Source organism: Myxine glutinosa, chromosome 7 (genome assembly GCF_964187855.1).
Source record: "Myxine glutinosa chromosome 7, kmMyxGlut1.1, whole genome shotgun sequence".
Taxonomy (NCBI): Eukaryota; Metazoa; Chordata; class Myxini; order Myxiniformes; family Myxinidae; genus Myxine; species Myxine glutinosa.
In genome coordinates, this window is record NC_136267.1 from 179210515 (window position 1) to 179233945 (window position 23431).

The 23431-nt window shown below is 43.2% G+C and overlaps 1 protein-coding gene across 2 annotated transcripts in view; it reads right to left on the reverse strand.

Annotated features, from left to right (window-relative positions):
• Positions 1–23431, reverse strand: part of LOC137431869 (TGF-beta receptor type-1-like) — a 308951-nt gene that overhangs the window by 220744 nt on the left and 64776 nt on the right. Inside the window, exon 1 of one of the 2 annotated variants that reach the window (XM_068123661.2) lies at positions 10000–10078. The exons of the other annotated variant lie outside the window; for it this stretch is intronic. The gene's annotated coding sequence lies outside the window, so the exon portion shown is untranslated. Of the gene's footprint in view, positions 1–9999; positions 10079–23431 lie in introns of those variants that run through there. 2 annotated transcript variants of the gene reach the window in all.

The window sequence follows — 23431 nt, forward strand, 5'->3', positions numbered from 1 at the left end:
CGCCTGGTAACTCTTCAACATCTTGTCCGCAAGCTCTTCATAATTTGGTGCTCGAAAGTTTCCAAGGTAATTGTTAGCAAGAGCCACAAAGCTATCCCAAGCAACGCTTTCCAGCTCAGATGGTCTCGTTACAAAGTCCTGATTGGTGAGTACAAGACCAATTTGAGGACCATTGAAAACACCGCCTTTACTTTGGCCTCAGATACCATGCCTCGGAACTTCATTAGCAAGTAGTGGAAGCCAGCACCATCTTGATCCATGGCCTTCACAAAGTTCTTCATCAAACCAAGTTTAAAATGAAGTGGTGGTAAGAATACCTTCTCAGGGTCAACAAGAGGTTTGTGAATTTCAAATGAAGTGGTATTCCTATGGTACACTGGTTCTCAAAAACTGGATGTGCTCGTGAAAATTGGATATCATAATCGAAATCTACACGTTCATGTTGGTTAGAATCACCTCAAAATATACTAGAACCATAAAAGTTTAAAATTTTGTTGACCAGTGTTATTGGAAGCCAGCTGATTGGTCTGTAGTTGAAAGGATCTGTATTTGCACCTTTTTGTGTAAAATGATAATGTTGGCTGATTTCCAAGCAGATGGGAGTTGACTTTGAGCAAGAGAGGGTGACGAGAACAGAGAGAGGGTGTGATAGAACAGCAGAGTTATGGCATGTGTGGTGATAGAGGCAAACGACGTGTGTTATGTCGCCACAAACGGGAAGGTCGAGGACGGAGAAGCAGGAATTCAGGGAGGCACTGGACGCATGGCAATGGTCGAGATGACTTTAACACGCATGCCGGAGTAGTGGAGCCGGGTGAAGAGGAACGTGTTGGTAAATTTGGTTGGGGAACGAGGAATATGGAGAGCTGCTGGAGCTGGCGGCGAGGAATGGGATGGCCATAGCCGGTTCATTCTTTCAAAAGCGGGAAAGCCACAAGATTACCTGTAGGAGTGGACAGCATCGAACAGGACTGGATTTGGTGGTGGTGACAAAACCGGGAGAGCATGTTACCACCCAGCACAAGCCTGTGGTATTTGTGGTGAGGATGAAGCAAAGGAGGGAGGTTAAGAGCAGAGGTCAGAAGGTTATTAGTTGGGGGAAGTGTAGAGGGAAAATCTCCAAGAGTACAAGGAGAGGGTGAGGGTCAGATACGAGTAACTTAGCGAAGAAGCAGAAGGTTTGGAGAAGGAGTGGAAGAAGTATGAAAAGGCATTTAGGAGAATTACAGAAGTGTTTTGTGGAAGGAATGACGTCAGGAAAAGGTACATTATTGAGGGATATAAACCAGGTATGGTGGACGGAGTAAATAGCGACGGCAGTTGGTAAAAAGAAGGAGGCTTGGAAGAGGATAGAAGAGATCAAGGATAGAGGGAGGCAGCCAGATGTGGGGTTGCTGCACCTGTATGGACAGGAGAAGAAAGCAGCAAGGAGAGCTGTGGATAAGGTGAGGAATGACATGGAAGAGGTGTACAACAAGTCGGAAGAGGATGGTGGAAGGAAGATGATCTATAAATTGCCTCGTGACAGGAACGAGGATAGCAAGGACATGAAGGGAGGGGCAGTGATTAAGAATGGAGACGGGAGGCTTGTGACAAAGATGGTGGGAAGGACATTTCAAAGAGCTGTTGAACCGGGAAGGAAGCAACGGCTTGCTGCAGCTACCGAGTTATGTGGAGGGGAAAGGGGGGTTGGTGGAGGTCACGGAAGAGGTCGGAGTCAGGTGGACGAAGAGGTTGTTGAATGTATGTATGAGAGATGGGTCAATTCCAGAGGAGTGGAGGGCAGGGTAATTGTGCCGATATGGAAGGGGTGCTTCCTGTGTCCTGTGTTAATTGTGCCGATCCCTGTGTCCAGGGACGTACATGGAACAAGTACAGGGCAGTACACTCCTTTGTCTCGTCATGAGGATGCTGGAGAGGGTTTTGGATGGGAGGCTAACATGTGAACCCTTGATGGGATTTTGACCAACGTTGGTACAAGTATGTATTGTATTGCAAAGATGAACTGATTTAATTTTGGGGTCAAGAGGTCAAAGGTTAGAGTCTGCAATAGGTTTTTGTAACCACGATAACAAGAACTCCTAAAGGGAACCAAGTCAAACTTGGTACAAGTATGTATGATGATGTAAAGATGAACGGATTCGATTATGGGGTCAAATGGTCAAAGTTCTGAAGTCCCGTTTGGTAGAGATTCAGTTACTGTGCTAACCTGGACACAGTGATGGGAGTTTGACCAAACTTGGTACAAGTACACTGACTTGGTACAAGTTTGACCAAACTCGGTTATGACGGAGGCAAAGATGAACCGATTGGATTTCGGCATCAAAGGTCAAAGGTCAGAGATCATGTTGGAAAAATGTGATACTTGAGAAGAGCTGAAGGGATTCAATTCAAACTCGGTACAAATATGTATAATGATGTAATAATGTGGGTGGAGGGCACACCGGTGAACATCGCGACGTCGAAGAGTGCCGTTCTGGTTCGTTATATTTCATTCTTAAACCGAGCTACTGAAGCGTCTCTTTCACGTGTAAGCTGCAATAAAACAAGAACAGTATTCTGAGAATGTAACAAAAATCGACGTTTATTCTGAGAATGTTACAACGTTTAGAAGCAGATTCAATGCACTGGGCACCAAAGAGTACTGCTGAGCAAAATAATGTTTCTTTGACTTATTTGCATTCCGAAACCACGAGACGGAGAGAGTTGAGAATTGGTGTTTGGATTTGGGGTACGAACGGGTGGCTTTAGGGGGTTAAAAACATAAAAGAGAAGATTTAAAACCCCCGGGGTTAAGTTGGAGGAGGCGGATGCAAATTCTCATTGTAAATTTTTATCATATAGTGGGCGATCCCAGTGCGAGGGAGTATTACAAGTCATAATAAAACATACAGAGTTGATTTATCTGCACGAAAAACCATGGACATCCTCCTGCGTGTTGTTTGCTTGGTTTATATGTACTCCTGAACCGCTGAACGGAAGAAGTTGAAACAATAAAATCACAATAAAATAACCAATACATGCTGCCTCAATAACAGTTTCAACGGGTTCCATTTTAATCGGGTATTGAAACCAGGACCAGACACAGTTCAGAGGAACAAGCATTCTGAGTATTGCGCTGCAATACATGTCCCCTACCGGCAGTCTGTCGTCCGGAAAACTGTTGGGGAAATTCCCAAAGTTCAAAGTGCCATAACTTTGTCAAAAATGATCGAAACGTCGTGAAGTTGGAACTCGATCTGTAACTTATCATGAGGAAACCATGTGCCAAGTTTGAAATCATTAGCATTAAGCGTTTAGAAAAACATTCCGGAAAACTGTTCTTTGCGTGACGGACTGACGGACTGACAGACGGAGGGACGGAGTGCAAACCTATAGTCCCCTCCGGTGTACACCGGTAGGAGACTAATAACGAATAAATCAACAATTGTTCTCAACATTCAGTTTCATCTGAGCAACAGGACCACCCAATTAATTGCCCTGTATCCTGAATGATGCATTCGTTCAAGCTCAACCAAACGTCACGTGACACCTTTGCCTTGTAAAAGTGAAATTAGATGTATGTGGAAGAGGTTTTCACAAACACGGAGGAAAAACGATTGCAGTTTACACACTGTAGGCATGGTGACACGTGTGCCATTCCCCATCTCCTCGAGTTACGCGGCCACAAGTAAAATCCAAGCCAAAAGTGCCACGGGTCCTGGCACACACATCAAGGGAACAACGTCGAGGAACGATGGCGTGTGCAATGTGGATTTGTAGCTTGTTTCGGGATGCACGCACACGTGGTTTCAAAAACAAATCAAGTTATACCAAAGACCTGAACAAAACCCCCCAAAGCTACGAAAATAGAAGCACAGCGCAGTATTTCAACATTCAATAAATGCAACATCTGATGATAAAAGTTATGCATTGCATGTGGATTTCATGTTTTGCCTTTGTCCGATGAAATATTTCTCACAATAACAGGAAGGTCGTCCTGCTAAATGTGCTGTGCTTATTGTGGGTGGAGCACGTGTGCTAAGTGTGCTTCCCAAAAATAGTGCAAATGATAAAGGTGTTTTCATCCCTTTTAGCGGAGCAAGAATCTCCGGAGACATGACGATTATGGGAGCAACGGTATGTTCATGGTGAAGAAAACAAACATTACATTTGGATCATTATCTGCAGAAAATAAATCAATGTTTAACCATGGAAACCAATGGAAGAAGAGGGGCGTCGCTGACATCATTCCCAGGTTGATCATGAACCAGCATCACCCTTTCATCCATCCATCCATCCCCGTCCCCCAATTCCACAACAGAATCACCGACTAAGAGTTTTTGTAAACGAGATGCTGAGCTGGGGCGTTACATTTCGATAATATTGGGCACTGGCGGGCTCGCACCACAAATGATGGTGTGTGTGTGTGCGTGTGTGTGTGTGTGTGTGTGTGTGTGTGTGTGTGTGTGTGTGTGTGTGTGTGTCTGTGTATGTGTGTGCGTGTGTGTGTGCATGTGTGTGTGTGTGTGTGTGTGTGTGTGTGTGTGTGTGTCTGTGTATGTGTGTGTAAATGTGTGTGTGTGTGTCTGTGTGTGTGCATGTGCGTCTGTGTGTGTGTGTGTGTGTGTGTGTGTGTGTGTGTGTCTATGTGTGTGTGTGTGTGTGTGTGTGCATGTGTCTATGTGTGTGTGTGTGTATGTGTGTGCATGTGTGTGCGTGTGTCTGTCTGTGTGTGTCTGTCTGTGTGTGTCTGTCTGTGTGTCTGTCTGCATGTCTGTCTGCGTGTCTGTCTGCATGTGTGTGTGTGTATCTGTCTGTGTGTGTCTGTCTGTGTGTGTCTGTCTCTGTCTGTCTGTCTCTGTGTCTGTCTGCATGTTTCTGTGTGTGTGTGTGTATCTGTCTGTGTGTGTCTGTCTGTGTGTGTCTGTCTGTGTGTGTCTGTCTGTCTGTCTGTCTGTCTGTGTCTGTCTGTGTGCACCTGTCTGTGTGTCTGTGTGTGTGTCTGTGTGTGTGTCTGTCTGTGTGCACCTGTCTGTGTGTGTCTGTCCATTTGTCTGTGGGGTTTTTTTTGTCCTTCTGTTTTCATGGTAAACACGCTATACTGTTTCTTATAAAATATTTAAAACTGATGAAAATGATGTTTCTAAAGGAAATGAAAGGTGAAGCAAGAACAGTCCCCAGGTAAACTATCCTCCCTGAGAACTATCCAGCCTCAGAAGACTTGCGTTCCTCAAAAAAGTCAGATAACCTGGCTGGGGCCATTCTGAGGTAGCCAATGGGGAGCATTTAAGCAAATCTCAGGTGTGTAAATGTGGAACTTACAGGTAAATATTGTCCTATTCTAACCACTCACAATACAATTAATTGTACAGTAGCTGATATATCTTAAAATAAGAAACTTTACAGATAATCACACGTAAAACCTCAAACAGTTTGCTTATTACCTTGTGGCAAATGTGCGATGAAATATGTTAGGAAAACAGCACAGAGGTGGAACAGAAGAATGAATGCACACAAGAGCAGCACAACAAACCCAAACAGAGCTAATGGTTGTCTGCATTCCACAACACAATCATCATTTCACTTAAAGATGCCGTAAAATCAAAAACTTCAGTGTTCAGGTCGTTGAAAATTAAAGGTAATGGTCGGATAAAGGATGGGATGCAAGATACAGGTAAATAGGCCTACATAAGCGGAACGAACTTTATGCATCAAGGAATTAAGAACTGTAGGCCTACACCCAAATGCATTAATTTAAATAATTAATAAATATATACAACATCACAGCGGAAGTATAACTGCCTCCGTTTGTAACACTTGGCGAAATTCGCAGGTAAGAAGAGGACGTTACATAATAGTTAATGGCATAAACGTCCGTTTACGGAAACACCAGAACAGATCGTCAATGATCTCTTAGATCTCAACAAATCAGCATCTGTGGATTAATTAGCAGCCGTAGAATCAAGATCGATACCTCATATGAAGAGCAAATGAAAGAGGCTCGGCAAATCGATAACAGGTTAATTGGAGACAATGATCAAGAGGAACTTGGAATGCGACACATGGAAGAGAGTCTGGATATGCACGATACAATGTACAAAGAGAAATCAAAATAACTTGGTGATATAAAAGACAATGACATATTCAAAATTATATTTGATAACATAGAGGAGTATGATCAATATCGTGAAGATATTAGAACGGAAGGAGGTGTGGAGCAAAAGTCCAGAAACAACAAGAGAGAGAGAACATGCACAAAGAGTTATACACTACATGACCAAAAGTATGTGGACACCCAAACATCACACATCTCATTCCAAAATCATGGGCATCAATATGGAGTTGATCCCACCTTTGCTGCTAGAACAGTCTTCACTCTTCTGGAAAAGCTTTCCTCGAGATGTTAGAACATTTATGTGGGGATTTGCTTCCATTCAGCCACAAGAGAATTAGTGAAGTCGGCACTGATGTTTGGCGATTAGGCCTGGCGCGCTGTCGGCGTTTCAATTCATCCCAAAGGTGTTCGACGGGGTTGAGATCAGGGCTCTGTGCAGGCCAGTCAAGTTCTTCCACACCGATTTCGACAAACCATTTTTGTATGGACTTTGCTTTGTGCATGGGGGCATTGCCATGCTGAAACAGGAAAGGGCCTTCCCCAAACTGTTGCCACAAAGTTGGAAGCACACAATCGTCTAGAATGTCATTGTAGACATGTTCCGCTTGTTTGACCAGTCTCTGATTTTTTCCGGGTCTGGAGAGAGTGAGGAGGCTGCAGACTGCCGATCTGAGGGATGAGGAATGGAGCGGCAAAGAGTGGAGTCATCAGCAAAGAGATAGAGACGATTTTCCAGAGAGTCGGAGAGATCATTGATGAAGACCAGAAAAAGCACAGGGCCCAGAACACTTCCCTGGGGAACTCCAGCCTGAGCAGGAAGGGGGAGATGAGAGAAATCCATTCAGGGCCACACGTTGACTATGACCAGAGAGGAAGTCCACAAGCCAAGCGTGGATAATTCCATGGAAACCATTGGAGGAGAGTTTGGTGAGCAAAGCTGGGTGCCAGACCGTATCGAAGGCACGTGATATGTCAAGGGAGACAGCTCTGATTTCCTGTTTGGCATTGAGGAACGCCATCCATTGTTGAGACAGCAAAAGCAGCATGTCCAGAGTGACCTGGTCTGAGACTTATGATACATCTTCCACTTCTTAATGATGGATATCACCATACTCAAAGGGATAATAAAAACCACCTAAAAACCACCTTTTTTTTAAACCACCAAAAACCAAGCCACTCAAAGGGATAATGAGTGACTGAAATCTTCTAACCCACTCCTGAATGGTGTTTCTCCACCACTTTATGTCTGACTTCTTTGGACAGCTTATTGGTCTTCAAGTTTGCCTTGTTGGTTGACCAAGTAAGTTGCAGAAGGTTCAGCTCTGGACTGTTCCTCTTGACCCATCAGCTTCATATGGTTGCCATCATGGTTGTTATACAAATTTCACAAACAAAGTTAATAGAGATCATGCTCATAAACGCAAAGCAAGAGTTGAAAAGACCCTTCCCATGTCCTTTCTCTCTAGACTGCATGGGGCAAGGTGTTTTAAGAAATCTCTAGTTACCTCCACTACCAAAGGTGAAGCTTAGGTTGTTTTCATCGCTGTCTGTTTTTCTGTCTGTCTGTGAACAAGATATCTCAAAACGATGTGGATGGATTTTGACAAAACAAGGTGGATAAGTTGGTTAAGTGACAAGAACAAGACAAATACATTTTGGTTCATATCCGGCCTATCAGTGGGATACAAAACGTAAACTGGTCAGTCTGGCCGATGTATGCGCTCTATCGAGAGCCGTTCTAGTTTTAATTGTGAACATTCCGTATGTAAAAATTCGCTTGATAAACACAATTACAGGTGATCTCAGAATAGTGAAAAGTAAAATATTACATGCATTATGAACAAAAGAATCAAATTATAGAATGAACAAAATGATGAACTGGAATAAGGCCATGGCGCCTATAACAATAGGAAACAGTAAATGAAGTAGAACAAATTGGAAAATACGATACACCAAGCACACAAGTGATTGGATGGTTAGAGGACCTGGAGGAGACGCACGAAAAAAGAAGAGTCAATGATTTGATCCAAAAGTTCTAATAAATAATCGGAATTCCAAGCCCTCTCCCCAAGCAATTCCCCCCAAGCCCTCTCCCTCCCACAGATCTCCCGATGTCCCTGCTCTCAAATGTTGTGTTTGTGCTTCCCCTTCTCTCCCCATCTTGTCTGCCGCTCCCCTTATTATATGTTTTGCGTGTCTGTTTGATTTTTTTTGTGTGATAAATGTTAGCTCTTTCACGAGCCTCGATCTTGTATACAAAAATAAATAATAAAAATTGGTAATCCCACTATAATTTGAGAAGAGTTTTTGTTTGTTTGCATCTTTGTTTGATTAATATGCACTTCTGAAGCGCTGGCCGGAATAAGTTAAAAACCAGTGGTTGTACTCGGGGTGTGCACGGGCTTGTTTTAGGCGGTAAACAAATTAATAGTCCCAGTGGTTCAAAATGGGTGTAAAACACAAACTCTCTCTTGGTAAACATGTATGGTATAGTGCTGCTCCAGATGGGAGCGGGTAGTACAAGTCAAACAAAAGTACATCAATTCTGGGGGAATTAGCCACATTTCAAAGGACAAATTCTTCACTGGTTTTAAACAATCCAAGCACACGTGATTATTTGAAACGGCTTCAAACAAAATAATATTGTTCCTATCATCAAGGCAAATATACCTGGTGTTGTGCTAGCGGCTAGGGTGCCGGCTTAGGATCCTAGGATCCTGGGTTCGCAATCCCGGTCGATCGCTGAATTAACGCCAGGGGGGTTGACTCAGCCTGTCATCCTTCCGAGGTCGGCTAATTGAGTACCAGTTCACTGGTAATTCCCTGTTTGTCGTTAAAGGCGGCAAAAAGGGTTGGCGTCAGGAAGGGCATCCGGCTGTAAAACATTGCTTCAAAAAGGGGACCGAAAAACAACAACAACCACGGTTCCCGAAAAAGGCCAACCCCCGCTTTGCGGGGAAAAATGGCCTCTAAAGGTGTTTTATCAAGGCAAATAATAATGTCGCATTTGCATGTAAAATAGTCTATATTAAAACACTTCTATATGAAGTCTATATTAAGAATTAGACTTGAAGAAGGACCTTCTGAGACCTAGAAATTAAGCTGTGAAAATTAAACAGACTTACCAAGAAATAACAAGAAACTTTGGCATCGGAGAAGGCCATTCGGCCTCTGCGCTTTGACATTTTGACATAATTACTAATTATTCTTCTGCACATTCTCATAATAAGGGATTGTTATTAATTGACATTTTGACATAATTACTAATTAATTATTCTTCTGCACATTCTCATAATAAGGGATTGTTATTAATAACAAGAGCGACAATTGCTTTGCATACATGTCCCATTGTCCCATTGTCCCAACTGATGTGATATTTTTGAAGTCCAAAAAGGGTATAACTCATTGATAATTTGATGAAACGCTCTGAAACTCGAACTTGTTCTGCAACTTATCATGATAAAGACATGCAACACGTTTTAGTTTAATATGTTGAAGGGTATGGGGAAAAAGTCTGAAAAACTACAGGTGGGACGGATGGTTTGGCAGGTGCTTGCGACACACAAAATGTACACACACACACATTGCTGCTGTTGTTGATGTGTGGGTGGATGGGCTTATCATCAATCAATAAATTATTACCTTCTCGTGGATACGAACACAAACCCAACAGGAAATTAAGGAAATATTAGCCCTCTCCCTCCCACAGATCTCCCGATGTCCCTGCTCTCAAATGTTGTGTTTGTGTGCTTCCCCTTCTCTCCCCATCTAGTCTACCGCTACCCTTATTATATGTTTTATGTGTCTGTTTGATTATTTTTTTTGTGATTAATGTTAGCTCTTTCACGAGCCTCGATCTTGTACACAAAAAAATAATAGTAATAAAGTAAGATTAGGCTTACCAAAGACAGGTAGTTGTGTAGGAATCCTTCATGGAGGTTGTTTACTGACATCGGCAATTTGTGTTCCACCACCACATTCGAGTCCCAAAAACGAAAAGAAGAAAGGAATGTCTGCTCACGATGGGTGGAGTCATTGTGCTCCTAATGCCCTCTCGGGCAAAAATCGGGGTCGAAGGTCGTCCCGAAGCTTGGGGTTGTTGATAACATTAGATACTTTATCTCTGCAGCAATATTACAACAATACACGTTTATAGGCAACACAGACCCGAATGAATTGCCGAATACAGCAAGGTCGAGAAGGGAGATGAACTTTCGAACCATATATATCCAGATATAGTGAAGTATCCCATATTTACTGAACGTTTGTACTCCCTGGAAGACGTGAAGGAATGGAAAAGTTTGGATGCCGCCAACCAGTTGACCTCTGGCTGGATAAGTGATGTGGCTGCTTTGGTGAAGAATGGCTATGACGTCGTACGAGCAAAGGTAGACATATAATACATTAATGTCACAGACTCATGTTGGCAGAGCTGATAAGCATGATGTTTATACATGTTAACATCATGCTTATCTGCTCTGCCATCTCTTTCAATACTCTCTGATGTTTATCCAGCCCAAGAGTTCTATCTTCTTTCGCCAACTCGTCAAGAAAGACACCGACTAAACAAATAATGCTAGAAGACCGGATCGGACACAGAGCTAAAGGTCCATCCGATGGTGGGCAAGACATGTGATGCAACACACTGCACGTGAGACACCAATCAGGAAGTTTGTAGTCTGGTCGGGAATCAAACCCGAATGAGCCAAGACAGCTTGAAGGTAAGGGTGGCACCTCTGAACCATCTACACCTGCACCTAAACCTACATTCACACACCTTAGGTATTGTACTTCATCACCATCATAATCACAGTGATTCTTGAGAAATAAATTAGGACTTCTTTTAGACTACAGACTGAGAATGTGGTTGGAGGGTTGGGGCAGTAGGAGGTGGTTAATGGAGGGGAAAGGTCGAAGGTGTTGTTGGATGCCAGGAGCTTGAATGGGAAGGTGGAAGAGCTGAAAGGTAAGATGGATGGCCTTGGGACACCATGTGGTCACTGCGAGACATTCCTGGTGAACAAATAAACTGGACAACTGGAATTCAAGACTGCAGGATTTATCGGCGTGATGGGACAGAGGAAAGGATAGGTGTGGCAATCTGGGTGGAAGACAGCGTATTGTATCGAGAGAAAGGCGTCATATGAATGAGCAAATTCATGAACATTATGTGTGGATAGAGATTGGGGATTGGAAGAATAGTAAGATACTGATACGATGCTTCCAGCCAATAATGCTATTAGCAAGATATTCGTCAAACTTTCCGGTAAATAGTGAAATTCACTGTCATGGAATTTAGTCTCTGATCGCAGTTCAGTGTTTTCAGACATGAGGTGAATACCCAGGGAGTTGGACACCAATGGGGATGGGATGGGGAGTACTTGGAGGGGCAGGTTGGGGGTTTAGAGTCCCTGTATACAACAAACGGAAACATGACGCGTCCCAAACATTTATAGTCACGTTGGTCATGGGCGCCATTTTGTTGACATCAATAGCTCATCGGAAGAGCACACAATAGCTCATTATTTTTTGCTGCGCCATTGGTGCACCAATCGATCAGAGAAGAGTTTCAAAATGTATAGATTCCCTGCAGATGCCAGAAGGGAAAAAATTGGGAAAGTAAAAAAACGTGTGAGACGACATCTATTTTCAGCACATGCGAAGGATAACATGCACAAACATGTTTTCAGTACATGTGAAGGATTGCATACATATGCACGTTTTCAGCACATGTGAAGGATTGCATACATATGCACGTTTTCAGCACATGTGAAGGATTGCATACATATGCACGTTTTCAGCACATGTGAAGGATTGCATCCATATGCACGTTTTCAGCACATGCGAAGGATTGCATACATATGCCCGTTTTCAGCACATGTGAAGGATTACATGCACACACATGTTTTCAGCACATGTGAAGGATTGCATACATTATGCACGTTTTCAGCACATGTGAAGGATTGCATACATATGCACGTTTTCAGCACATGTGAAGGATTGCATACATATGCACGTTTTCAGCACATGTGAAGGATTGCATCCATATGCACGTTTTCAGCACATGCGAAGGATTGCATACATATGCCCGTTTTCAGCACATGTGAAGGATTACATGCACACACATGTTTTCAGCACATGTGAAGGATTACATGCACACACATGTTTTCAGCACATGTGAAGGATTGCATACATTATGCACGTTTTCAGCACATGTGAAGGATTGCATCCATATGCACGTTTTCAGCACATGCGAAGGATTGCATACATATGCCCGTTTTCAGCACATGTGAAGGATTACATGCACACACATGTTTTCAGCACATGTGAAGGATTACATGCACAAACATGTTTTCAGCACATGTGAAGGATTACATGCACAAACATGTTTTAAGCACATGCAAAGGATTACATGCACAACCATGTTTTCAGCACATGTAAAGGATTGCATACATATGCACGTTTTCAGCACATGTGAAGGATTGCATACATTTGCACGTTTTCAGCACATGTAAAGGATTACATGCACATACATGTTTTCAGCACACACGAAGGATTACATGCACATACATGTTTTCAGCACATGTGAAGGATTACATGCACATACACGTTTTCAGCACATGTGAAGGATTACATGCACATACATGTTTTCAGCACATGAATGGTTGCATGCACATACATGTTTTCAGCACATGAATGGTTGCATGCACATACATGTTTTCAGCACATGTGAAGGATTACATGCACACACATGTTTTCAGCACATGCAAAGGATTACATGCACAAACATGTTTTCAGCACATGCAAAGGATTACATGCACAAACATGTTTTCAGCACATGTGAAGGATTACATGCACATACATGTTTTCAGCACATGTGAAGGATTACATGCACACACATGTTTTCAGCACGTGAACGATTGCATGCACATACATGTTTTCAGCATGTGAACGATTGCATGCACATACATGGTTTCAGCATGTGAACGATTGCATGCACATACATGTGTTCATCAGAACATGTGAAGCATCACATGCACATACATGTTTTCACCACATGTGAAGCAGTGCATGCACTGTACACATGTTTTCAGCATGTGAACGATTGCATGCACATACACGTTTTCAGCAGAACATGTGAAGCATCACATGCACATACATGTTTTCACCACATGTGAAGCAGTGCATGCACTGTACACATGTTTTCAGCATGTGAACGATTGCATGCACATACACGTTTTCAGCAGCACATGTAAAGCATCGCATGCACATTCACGTTTTCAGTACATGTGACCGATTGCATGCACATACATGTTTTTCAGCACATGTGAAGCAGTGCATGCACTGAACACATGTTTTCAGCACATGTGAAGGATTTCAGCACTTGTTAAGGAAAACATGCACAAACATGTTTTCATCACATGCGAAGGACTGTAATTATATTAAACTAGAGCTTCCAGGGAAGCAGAACTCAACTGAACTGACTGGACAACTTTAAAGTAGGTCAGTTGTCTGTAAACTTTTAAAAGTTTTTAACTCTTCAGGTCTTAACGTCGTTTTGGAGCTGAAAACAATATGGCAGCCTATGGCGGCCATTTTGTGACGGATCGGGCTGGAATACAATAGCAACCTACCTTGTATGGTAAGGGTTAAACATTCTAAGTTTGATCAAAATCTGTTAATATTTGTGGACGCTAGAGTGTTAACGTCGTTTTCATGACCAAAAACAAAATGGTCGCCTAAGTCCGCCATTTTTCAACGGATCGGGCTGAAATGTAACACCAACCTGGTCCTTGGGGTAAGGATGCTGCATGTCAAGTTTGATCAGAATCGGTTGATATTCGTGGACGCTGGAGTGTTAACGTCGAAAAGTTAACGGACGACAGACGACGACGACGACAGACGACGGACGCCGGAGGGTTCAGTATGTGATGAACTCAACTGGACTATAAATTAAGAGTTGGAAAGAATGCCCTTCACTTTTGGCTCATTTGCATTTTAACACAGCTCTTTTTTATTCATTCTTTCCCGTTCCGTTTGATAGCAAGAAAATCGTTCCCTATCCATATCTTCCCAAGGGCCTGGCAGGGTGGCCTGGACTAGAGGGACGCACACTCATCTCTATGCTGTCTAGTCCAAGTCAATCATCTCTAACAGATACTCGGGTTATTCATCAATGTTTTTGCCATGTTATTCATCAATGTTTTTGCCATGTTATTCATCAATCTGCCTTCATTCAGGGCACACAATCGATCAATGAAATCAATATTCTAAAACTCTTTCTCTTTTTTTTTCAATCATAATTGTTATCTTTTCTAATTCTCTACTCTCCCTCCATTTCTCTCTCTGTCCTTCTTCCACTTCTTTCAGGTTTCTTCATTTTGTCACTCGCTGTGTGCTTCTTCTACCCACAAATTCGGCAATCAGTATGAACCTTTACTTCATATTGCCGCCGTTTCTGTGACATGTTTTAAGGTTAAATCAATCCTGTCTCATTGTATGCTTGTTCTGATGCACTGGAAGAACGAACATAAAGAATGAATAATATAATCTCCCTTTTGGGTACAGAGAAAGACAGCTCGATTAGAAAACGAACACGTTACGCTCTACGCACAATGGGCACAGGTTCAGTGTGCCGCGCTCGATGGAAACAAAATGGCGTCAAATTACGAACTGTCGCTACTCCTAATACATTGGGACTCTCTGGGGGGGAGGATGTATAGGATGGGAGTGTGGAGTCATATTTATGAACAGTGTGAATCAGATTCCACAAAAACGGAAGTGGAATGTACATCCTAGTCGTGTCATAGGAACATATTGCAATTTTCACCACAAATGTAAATTCATGACATCTTTGTTCCTTTCACATTTCTTTCTACTTTTTCATATTTCCCTTTATTCATTCTAATTCTTGCCTCTTCTTTATTTCTCTCTTTCTTTGTCTGTCTGTCTGCCCTAGGAGAAGTGAATTCTTGCAGAATTTTTTCTGGAAGGTTCACTTTGCTGCACCTGGATGGGTTGAGGGTAGGGGAGTAGCAGCTGAAACCCGAATCCTCTCCAGGTTCCTCCTGAAGACTCCATCTCTGCTCTTTACTTTTTTTGGGGTTCCTTCTGATGACTCCAATGCAGTATTTGGTTTTCCACCTCATTAAACATCTGACCACTTACTATTCACAAATTGCAATGAACAGACACGAGTATAGGGATAGTTTCTTGGTGCAATGTCTGATCTTCTTACGACAATTATCTCGTCTGTTTCGTCACACAAAATGTGGGACAAAAAATGACCATTTTAACAAATGTAAAAACAATGAGGCCGTTCACAAGTACTTTCTCTTTTTGTGAGTAATCCAATATGGTGGATCACACGTGTGGTGACGTCACATACAAATGCTCCATTCAGCAGTGTATTGACAAAGGTTGTTCATGATATGATAAATATGATGTTTGGATAATATTGTTAGATTTGTTGGAATGGGGGGGAAGGTGTCCATAATTTGTAAAGCACGGATGATGATTTGTGACTTCTAAGGTATTGTTACGTTTGTGGGGGGTAGGCCATGAAATACCTTAGTCCAGATGGCAGTGTATAGATTACCATGCTCTGAATGTCGCGATGAAGAAGAAGAAACCCCATGTACCATAAGTAGCGATCCGTTAGACCGTATGTCATGTAAGAGTGTATCTTTGTTCCCATGACGAGGGGTGGGATTATGTCAATTAGTTAGGGATTATGGGTAATTAATCCCTTGTATGTGATCGCCTCTGTTATTTCCATTTTATGTTCCTTATGACAATGCACCACACATATAGCCAGACAATTGGCATGCAAATAAACACCAAATAAAAGTAACCGGAACAGGACATTATTCCACTACCGCCGATACCACCGACCTGGTGATCACAAAGACCGGAAGTGGCGATGAGGCCACGCCCCGAAGAACGATTGGTTAGGGTACCATAGAGTGATGTGGTGGTGACCGCTGGTTGGAGCAGGCACGGGCGGCGTCGGATGACGTCAGAGCCTTGAAGACAGAAAGACTGAGTCCCGACATTTTGTTCTTCCTGCATGGGTACAGTCATTACTAGCAGTCCCGACATTCTCTCTGCTCTCTCTTCTCTTTGGGTCCTGGTTGTGGTGGCAAACAGTCGTGTCCCGACATTTTCTCTCTCTCTCCGGGCTGGCCTCCATAGTGGATGGTCGATATATACTTTCTCTTGCACCAGGGACATTCAAAGGGAACAGTCAGATTTTATAGCGCTCTAACGCTAGGGACATTGGAGGTCTCGACAATCGTGAGGAGGGGTGGTCGCGGCTCGTGGACTCTGGTGCGCTTGGCCGTAGCTTCGTTATGGCTGAGGGCCATGCTGGGTGAACCGGAGAGACGTCGATGCGTCGTCTGGGTGCTGTGTGGAGCAGACGGCAAGTAGACTGGCACGGCCTGCTCGCTTCGTGCTCGGCAGCTAGAGGAGCGAACTGTGCACAGAGGCCTGTGTTTTCCCGTGCAAGGATGGAGGGCCTGTGACAATCCGGGACAAACAAGGGGACCAGAGCTAAGTACACGCACATGGCATTTTGTTACTTTCAGTTATTTTTCCCCTTGTCTATATTCGAGTCCGTATGGAGGGTCCGTCATTTAGCAATATTTTATCGTGAATTTTCTTGTTTGCTGGCGTTTATTCTCATTAAACATTTTTATTTGTACATTTGAAATCCGTGTCGGTTGAGTTGATTATCGCAGGTTCGAAGACGTCCAGTCGGACCAATGAAGGTAAGCCACGCTACCCTCAACTATGCTCCTCGCGCGTATAAAGGTCTGCCATTGGATTGAATGTCTTGGAGTTAAAGCTCGTTCGGCTATCCGTTTCCACAGAGGATTTTAATCCCTAGAAATGCAACAGTATATTACTTAAGAAATGCCGGGTCAGCTGTGGGACCAAAAGTTGGAGCTTTGGATTTTTTAATTCCCCTTTTTGTTTCCTTCTCGTAAAGTCCTTCAAAGTCCCCCTCTTAAATCAAAACAAATAAGAAAACACACATACACACACACGGCTCAAATATGCATATAGATACTACATCAAATCTTTCTCTCCCGAGAGGAACACAAACAACCTCATTAGGAGGAAACAAAATCCGGTTGTCCACCAAAGGTCTTCGCTCGGCCCCCATCCTTTTGAACTGGCAAATGAACCGTAGGCGAGAGGGTCGACTGGGTCGTACATTGGAACACTGCCCATCGGAAACCGAAGCAAAGATCTTCTGGCCTTTCCCCATGGACGACGTCCCAATCATCACTAAATTGTTGACCGTTCGGGTGGGATACTCGCCCTCCTCCCCTCACCTCCCCCCCCACAATCGTCCGCATCACGATTACAATGAATATATATTTACACGGTTCTTACATGATGCACAATCAAGAACATTATTATGTGTTGCTTTATTATTTAGGTTAGGTGAGAAGAGGGAAAAAAAGTTCTGTTCAGCAAAGAGTGCACCAATGGATCAATTTAAAAGTTTAACTTGGGAGGTAATCAAAAATAAGGAAGACGGGTATTTTTGGTTATTCTGTTGAATTCGCTTTAAAAACCAATTGTAATGAACAAGCCTTCAGACCAAACAATTTGTGGGAGGAAAAAGAAGAAAACAACAGAGCAACCAAAAAGAGATGCAGTATTAATACAACTGCACAGAATGCAAGAAGCATTGATACTTTGAGACTGCAACAGACGAAACAAACTATGCTCATCAGCCTAATGAATAGCCCAGTGCACTGTCACAAAAAGCCACTTGTCCACAACAGCAACACACGTGAGACCGGCAAGGTCTGGCATACACAAGGAGAACTGTATAAATCACAGACCCCACACTCCGTCACCGCAATGCCCCGACAACACCAGCTGTTGCCTCAGCAGAGCAACTCAGTACAGCGACATGTTCTATTGTTCTAATGAAAGGAATAGCAGATGGATCATCACTTGCATATCTGACCAAGTCAAACTGAAAACATTGGAAAATTTCAAAGGTATTTCCAAAACAATTACAATGTAATAAAAATTCATGTACACCCTAAACCTGGCCACAACTATTTTGGTTACAGTTTTTGAATGGCCGACACAATTCAAAAGAAAACTGCACAGACAATTCATCTTCGTAAGTGGCAACTAATACACATGGAAACTAAATGGTATTCATAGAATATTTACCCTGCGCAGCCAACTTTGTGCAAGCCAACTCCTGTTTTTGAAAGGTTTTTTTTCTTTGATCCAATATGGCTGCCAGACCAGGTGCGTGATTGCATCAAAAATTTATAAATTTGTATTCTCGAACGAATATAATTGTTGCGTAGATCACGCTCAATAAATTTCATACTCATCAGACTTGAAGCATTTTCCCTGTCAAATTATGACGTCATAATTAAGGCACCAATGACGTCATCGTTAACAACACTCATTCCCCATGTGGAGTTCTTTACAATGAGCCATGTTTCAATTATTCCATGGAGCGGTTTTGAAGATTTATAGACGTGCAACGTTTTTCGTTTTTTCCAAGATGGCCCCTGTACCACGTGACCTATGACGTCATGATTATCATTATAATATTCTATAGGAGGAGGCGCTCCACAGAAGGAAGCGTTGTACTTGTCAAATTATGACGGCATAACGAAGGCACCGATGACACCATCATTAACATATCTTATTCGCCATGGGGAGTACCTGACAATGAGTAATGTTTCTATTTTTTCCATGGAGTGGTTTCAGAGATAGAGGTGTTACGTTTTTCCAAGATGGCGTCTGTATCATGTGACCTATTACGTCACAATGAATAAAAAAAAATCTACAGGTGAAGGCGCTCCTATGGTAAAATTTGGTGTCAATCAGACCAACGGATGCCGAGAAAATGAATTTTTAAAATGCAGACACGTACGCCACGGAATGCCGAACCCTGATTTTCGCTTCGCGAACGCAGGGTAAAAATGGTGTCTGTAACACCATTATTTTCACTCCAAAAATACGTATCTGTTGTATATGCAAAAGGGGCAAATGCAGATGGCAAACACACTTTTGAAATGACGTATGAATGCTAAACGAAGCCGTTTGCACATGCTTTGTATCTGTGTTTACATTGATTCGTTTCGGGCTCACCTGGCAGTTTTAACCTGCCGTTACTGGCACGAAAACAGATTCAAATAGTCTTTTCAACATACTTTTCAGCATTTAAACGAAAGAGTAGTAATTTCAAGATTGTTAACCACATTTTATACTGTTCCTGAACGCAAATCTGGACTCGAGAGGTGTGGTGGTAAACGTTGCAAAAACAACTCGTGAAGGAGCGACTGCTTGAAGGTGATGTTGAAGGTTGAAGGTGAAGTGGCGGTCACCGAGAAGCTACCGTACATGATACAGCAGTTTCGTGAGTCTTCGATCTCCTTAATCCTCGGCTGTAAAACGTTGTTGAAAGGGGCGTTGCTCAGAGGGAGTCATGCACTTCCTGAGCGAGGTATTCGGAGTCGCGTACGGAGCGGACCTTTTTGTTGGAGGTTGAATGAATGATCGGTTTAAGGCCATTTTTCCCCGCTAGAGCAGGGGTTAGCCTTGCGGGCCCCATGACAATCATGGTTCCCTGTTTGAGGCAATGTTTTTTTTATTGCCGGATGCCCTTCCTGACGCCAACCCTTGGTCGCCTCTTACGATGCGCAGGGATACGGTGTACCAATTCTAAATCGTAGTACACACCGGGATCATTCATCCCAGCAAGCTGGTACTCAATTCGCCGACCTCAGAAGGATGACAGGCGCAGTCAACCCCCCTGGCGTTAATTCAGCAATCGACCGGGATTCGATCTCAGGATCCGAGGATCCCAAGCCGGCACCCTAACCGCTAAGCCAACACCACGTGTAATATAATTCACATTTAATATAAAAATATTTTATCAATTATTAATTATTTTATTACCAAATGTGTAGTTATATACATATATGTAGAGTTTGGCCCCAAGATGGTGCAAATTGTACACTTGCATGGATATTCGTTTTTGTTTTTTTTACATTCAAAATAGGAAAGAAAATTTAGAAACACTATTTCAGGAAAACATTTCACTTAATTAAGCTAAAGTTGTGCTGTGTATTTATGACAACTTTCATACATAAAAAGCAATAGGTCAATGAGATACACCATGCCCTCCTTGCCTTGCCAACACATGTGTTTGAAATGACAGCAGCCAAATAATTCAATCAGCTTGTCTGACCGCCTCATTTAACAGGCATCCAGGGACGTCGCTGTTAATAAAGTTACTTGTTGATAGCAATGTTATCTTTAGCATCTGGAATTTCCCAGTCAAATATTACTTCAGTCCTTTGGGAATGGAGCCATTTTGGCCTCCATTGGGCACAGTTCAGCTGTATCTGACAGCATGTATGTTCAGTTCATAAGGCAGTTGCAAAACACACGCCATAAACTCAGAATGCATGTATTAGATAATGCCCTAGAGGTTTTTAATGCACCTGGTGAAACATCTTTGATATTCTTATTTTAAAAAGACATAAAGCAGGTCGTCAGGCAAAACTGCAGCACAATATAAATGGGCTATTCACCTTTTATGCTCTGACCAACCTGTGTAAATACAGAAGGTCTATGTTATTGTAATTAGTGGCATGTTTCTCCAGAAATAATGCAAGAACTCACCCATGAAACATGGTAATTGGTGAGGGGGTGGAGGATGTAGGAGTGGTGGAAAGGGGAAGTTTCAACCACTTTCATGCTTCAACAAGTCATGGGGAAACCTGTTTGCCTCCCACGTAATTTGCATAACTAACAAGAAAGAGCAATCAGAGATTGCAGACCCTCGCCAGGAAGTGTTTTCAGTGGTTTTTACGGCTTTTGTGTTAAAACAAATAAGGCGGCCGAACCACGTGACCAATGACGTCATCGTTTGTTTTTTTTCTCCACCAATTTATCCCGAGATGATGCTCAACAAATTTCATCTTGATTGGATGACGTTTAGTACTTGTCAAATTATGAAGTCATAATTGAGGCACCTATGACAATCATTAACACATGTTATTCCACATGGAGAGCTCTTTACAATGAGTCATGTCTCAATTTTTTCTATTCAGCACTTTCGGAGATATGGAGGTGCAATTTTTTGGGGTTTTTCCAAGATGGCGGCCGGACCACGTGACCACTGATATCATTTTTTTTTCTCCACCAATTTATCCCGAGATGATGCTCAATAAATTTCATCTTGATCGGGTGAAGTTTCGTACTTGTCGAATTATGACGTCATAATGGAGGCACGTATGACAATGACATAATCATTAACATATTTTATTCCCCATGGAGAGTTCTTTACAATGAGCCATGTCTCAATTTTTTTCTATGCAGCGCTTTCGGAGGTATGGAGGTGCAAAGTTTTTCGTTTTTTCCAAGATGGCGGCCATACCACGTGACCTATGACATCATAATTATAATTTAATAAAGCAAGAATCAGATGCAAATCTGCAGAGTGACACCTTACCTGTGTACTATTGGACAAGAGAGACTTGGACCTTCACATACCATTGCAAAAGTGAACTAAAAAAAAGCAGGCACAAAATGTTGTGCAAATTATGTTCTTTCAATGGTGTTGCTGCCTGAGGTCTAACTAATCGAACTTTGGTGTTCCACCCAAAGATGGACTCAATTATGCCAAAAAACCTTCATGGCAAGTACTACCAGGTAAAAACCCCCTCACACCGGCCTTACGGGGTCGTTAGGACGTTTACGGCGGCGTTGCGGCGAAAAAATCGTGCACAACCAGGAGCATTCCTTGTGGCACCTGGGACATCCTCAATGCTTCCTGGAGCATTCGTATGGATCCTTAAGCGTCCGGGAGGGGTCGTAATTTCTTACGAGAGTTTTGGTCTGAATTACGGCAGTGCTACGGAAATCTAGACCGCAACGCTTCCTCAACGCCTCCGCAACTGCCGTAACACCACCATTAGACTCCGTAAGGCCATCTTAACCATCCGCAAGGATTCTCCCTCTCCCGGTACACTACGGCTGCGTCACGATTCCTTAAGGAAGCCCAAGGTCCCTTACGTTTCCTTACGATTCCTTACGGAAGCGTTGCGGTGTGTTAGGTATTAACAAGAATGTACAGTGATTTCCTTACGGAAGCTCAACGGTTCCTTTCGGATACACTGCGGTTCCTTGCGAATACACTGCGGTTCCTTACGTTTCCTTGCAATCTCTTACGGCGGCGTTGCGGTGCCACAACGGTCCTTGCGATTCCTTACGATACCTTACGGCGCCGTTACGGTGGCGCTGTGGTGCCTTGCGGACCTATAAAACCCCTGCGATTCCGACATTCCGATCGCTGCTTTTGACGAGTCAACGTCTCTGTATCTACATCTATCTATAATTCCACTAATCTCTGTCTGTGTGTGTGTGTGTGTGTGTGTGTGTATGCGACCGCTGTTTCTCGACAACTACCGGTCCGATATACTTGAAACTTGCCAGGTATATTGCTGGGGACCCGAGGATGTGCCTTTTCAAGGTTTCATATTAATCGGACAATTACTTACCGAGCTATGTCCAAAAAACGATTCAACCAATCAGAGAGCAGCGAGCTATCGCGTGTGCCGAACGTGGCGAACACACTCTGCCTCGGACGGCACATTTGAGAGCGTATTCATTTATTTCACGTTGGCAAACTATGTTGCCGCTATGTTGGCGTTAAACTATGTTTTAAAACTAATTAAAACCATTTCATGTAAATAGAGGGGGGGGGGGATTGTCACTGTACTCGCAAGCCGTTCGCCGTTCGCTTTGGCGTTGCGAATGGACCAAAACATTTCATGAACCAAACCATTTCATGTAAAGCGTTCGCCGTTCGCTTTGGCGTTGCGAATGGACCAAAACATTTCATGACCCAAACCATTTCATGTAAATAGAGGGGGGGGATATAATTTTAGATATATATATAGTACGGGCATGCCCTAGTTTATTTAAATTTGTGTTTGCATTTTCATACAGTAAATGTGGCACCAAAGAAATCTCAGAAGGCCAAGGTGAAGGGGTCAGGCAAGGGCCAGCATGGAAGGAAGGGCCAGGCACCACCCCCCCCCCCCCCCCCGTGAAGAGGAGTCAGAGCACTCCGACACACAGGAGACCCCTGCGACCCAGCCAGAGGGGACTGACACCCCAGCCCAGGATGCCCCAGCCCAGGAGGCCCAAGCAGAGGAGGCCGAAGCAGAGGAGCCAAAGGGGGGAAAGAGGTCAAAGAAGGATGCCCTGGTACTGAGAGAGGAGCAGGAAGAAGACCTGCTCGATTGGGTCAAGGCCCACCCACTCATC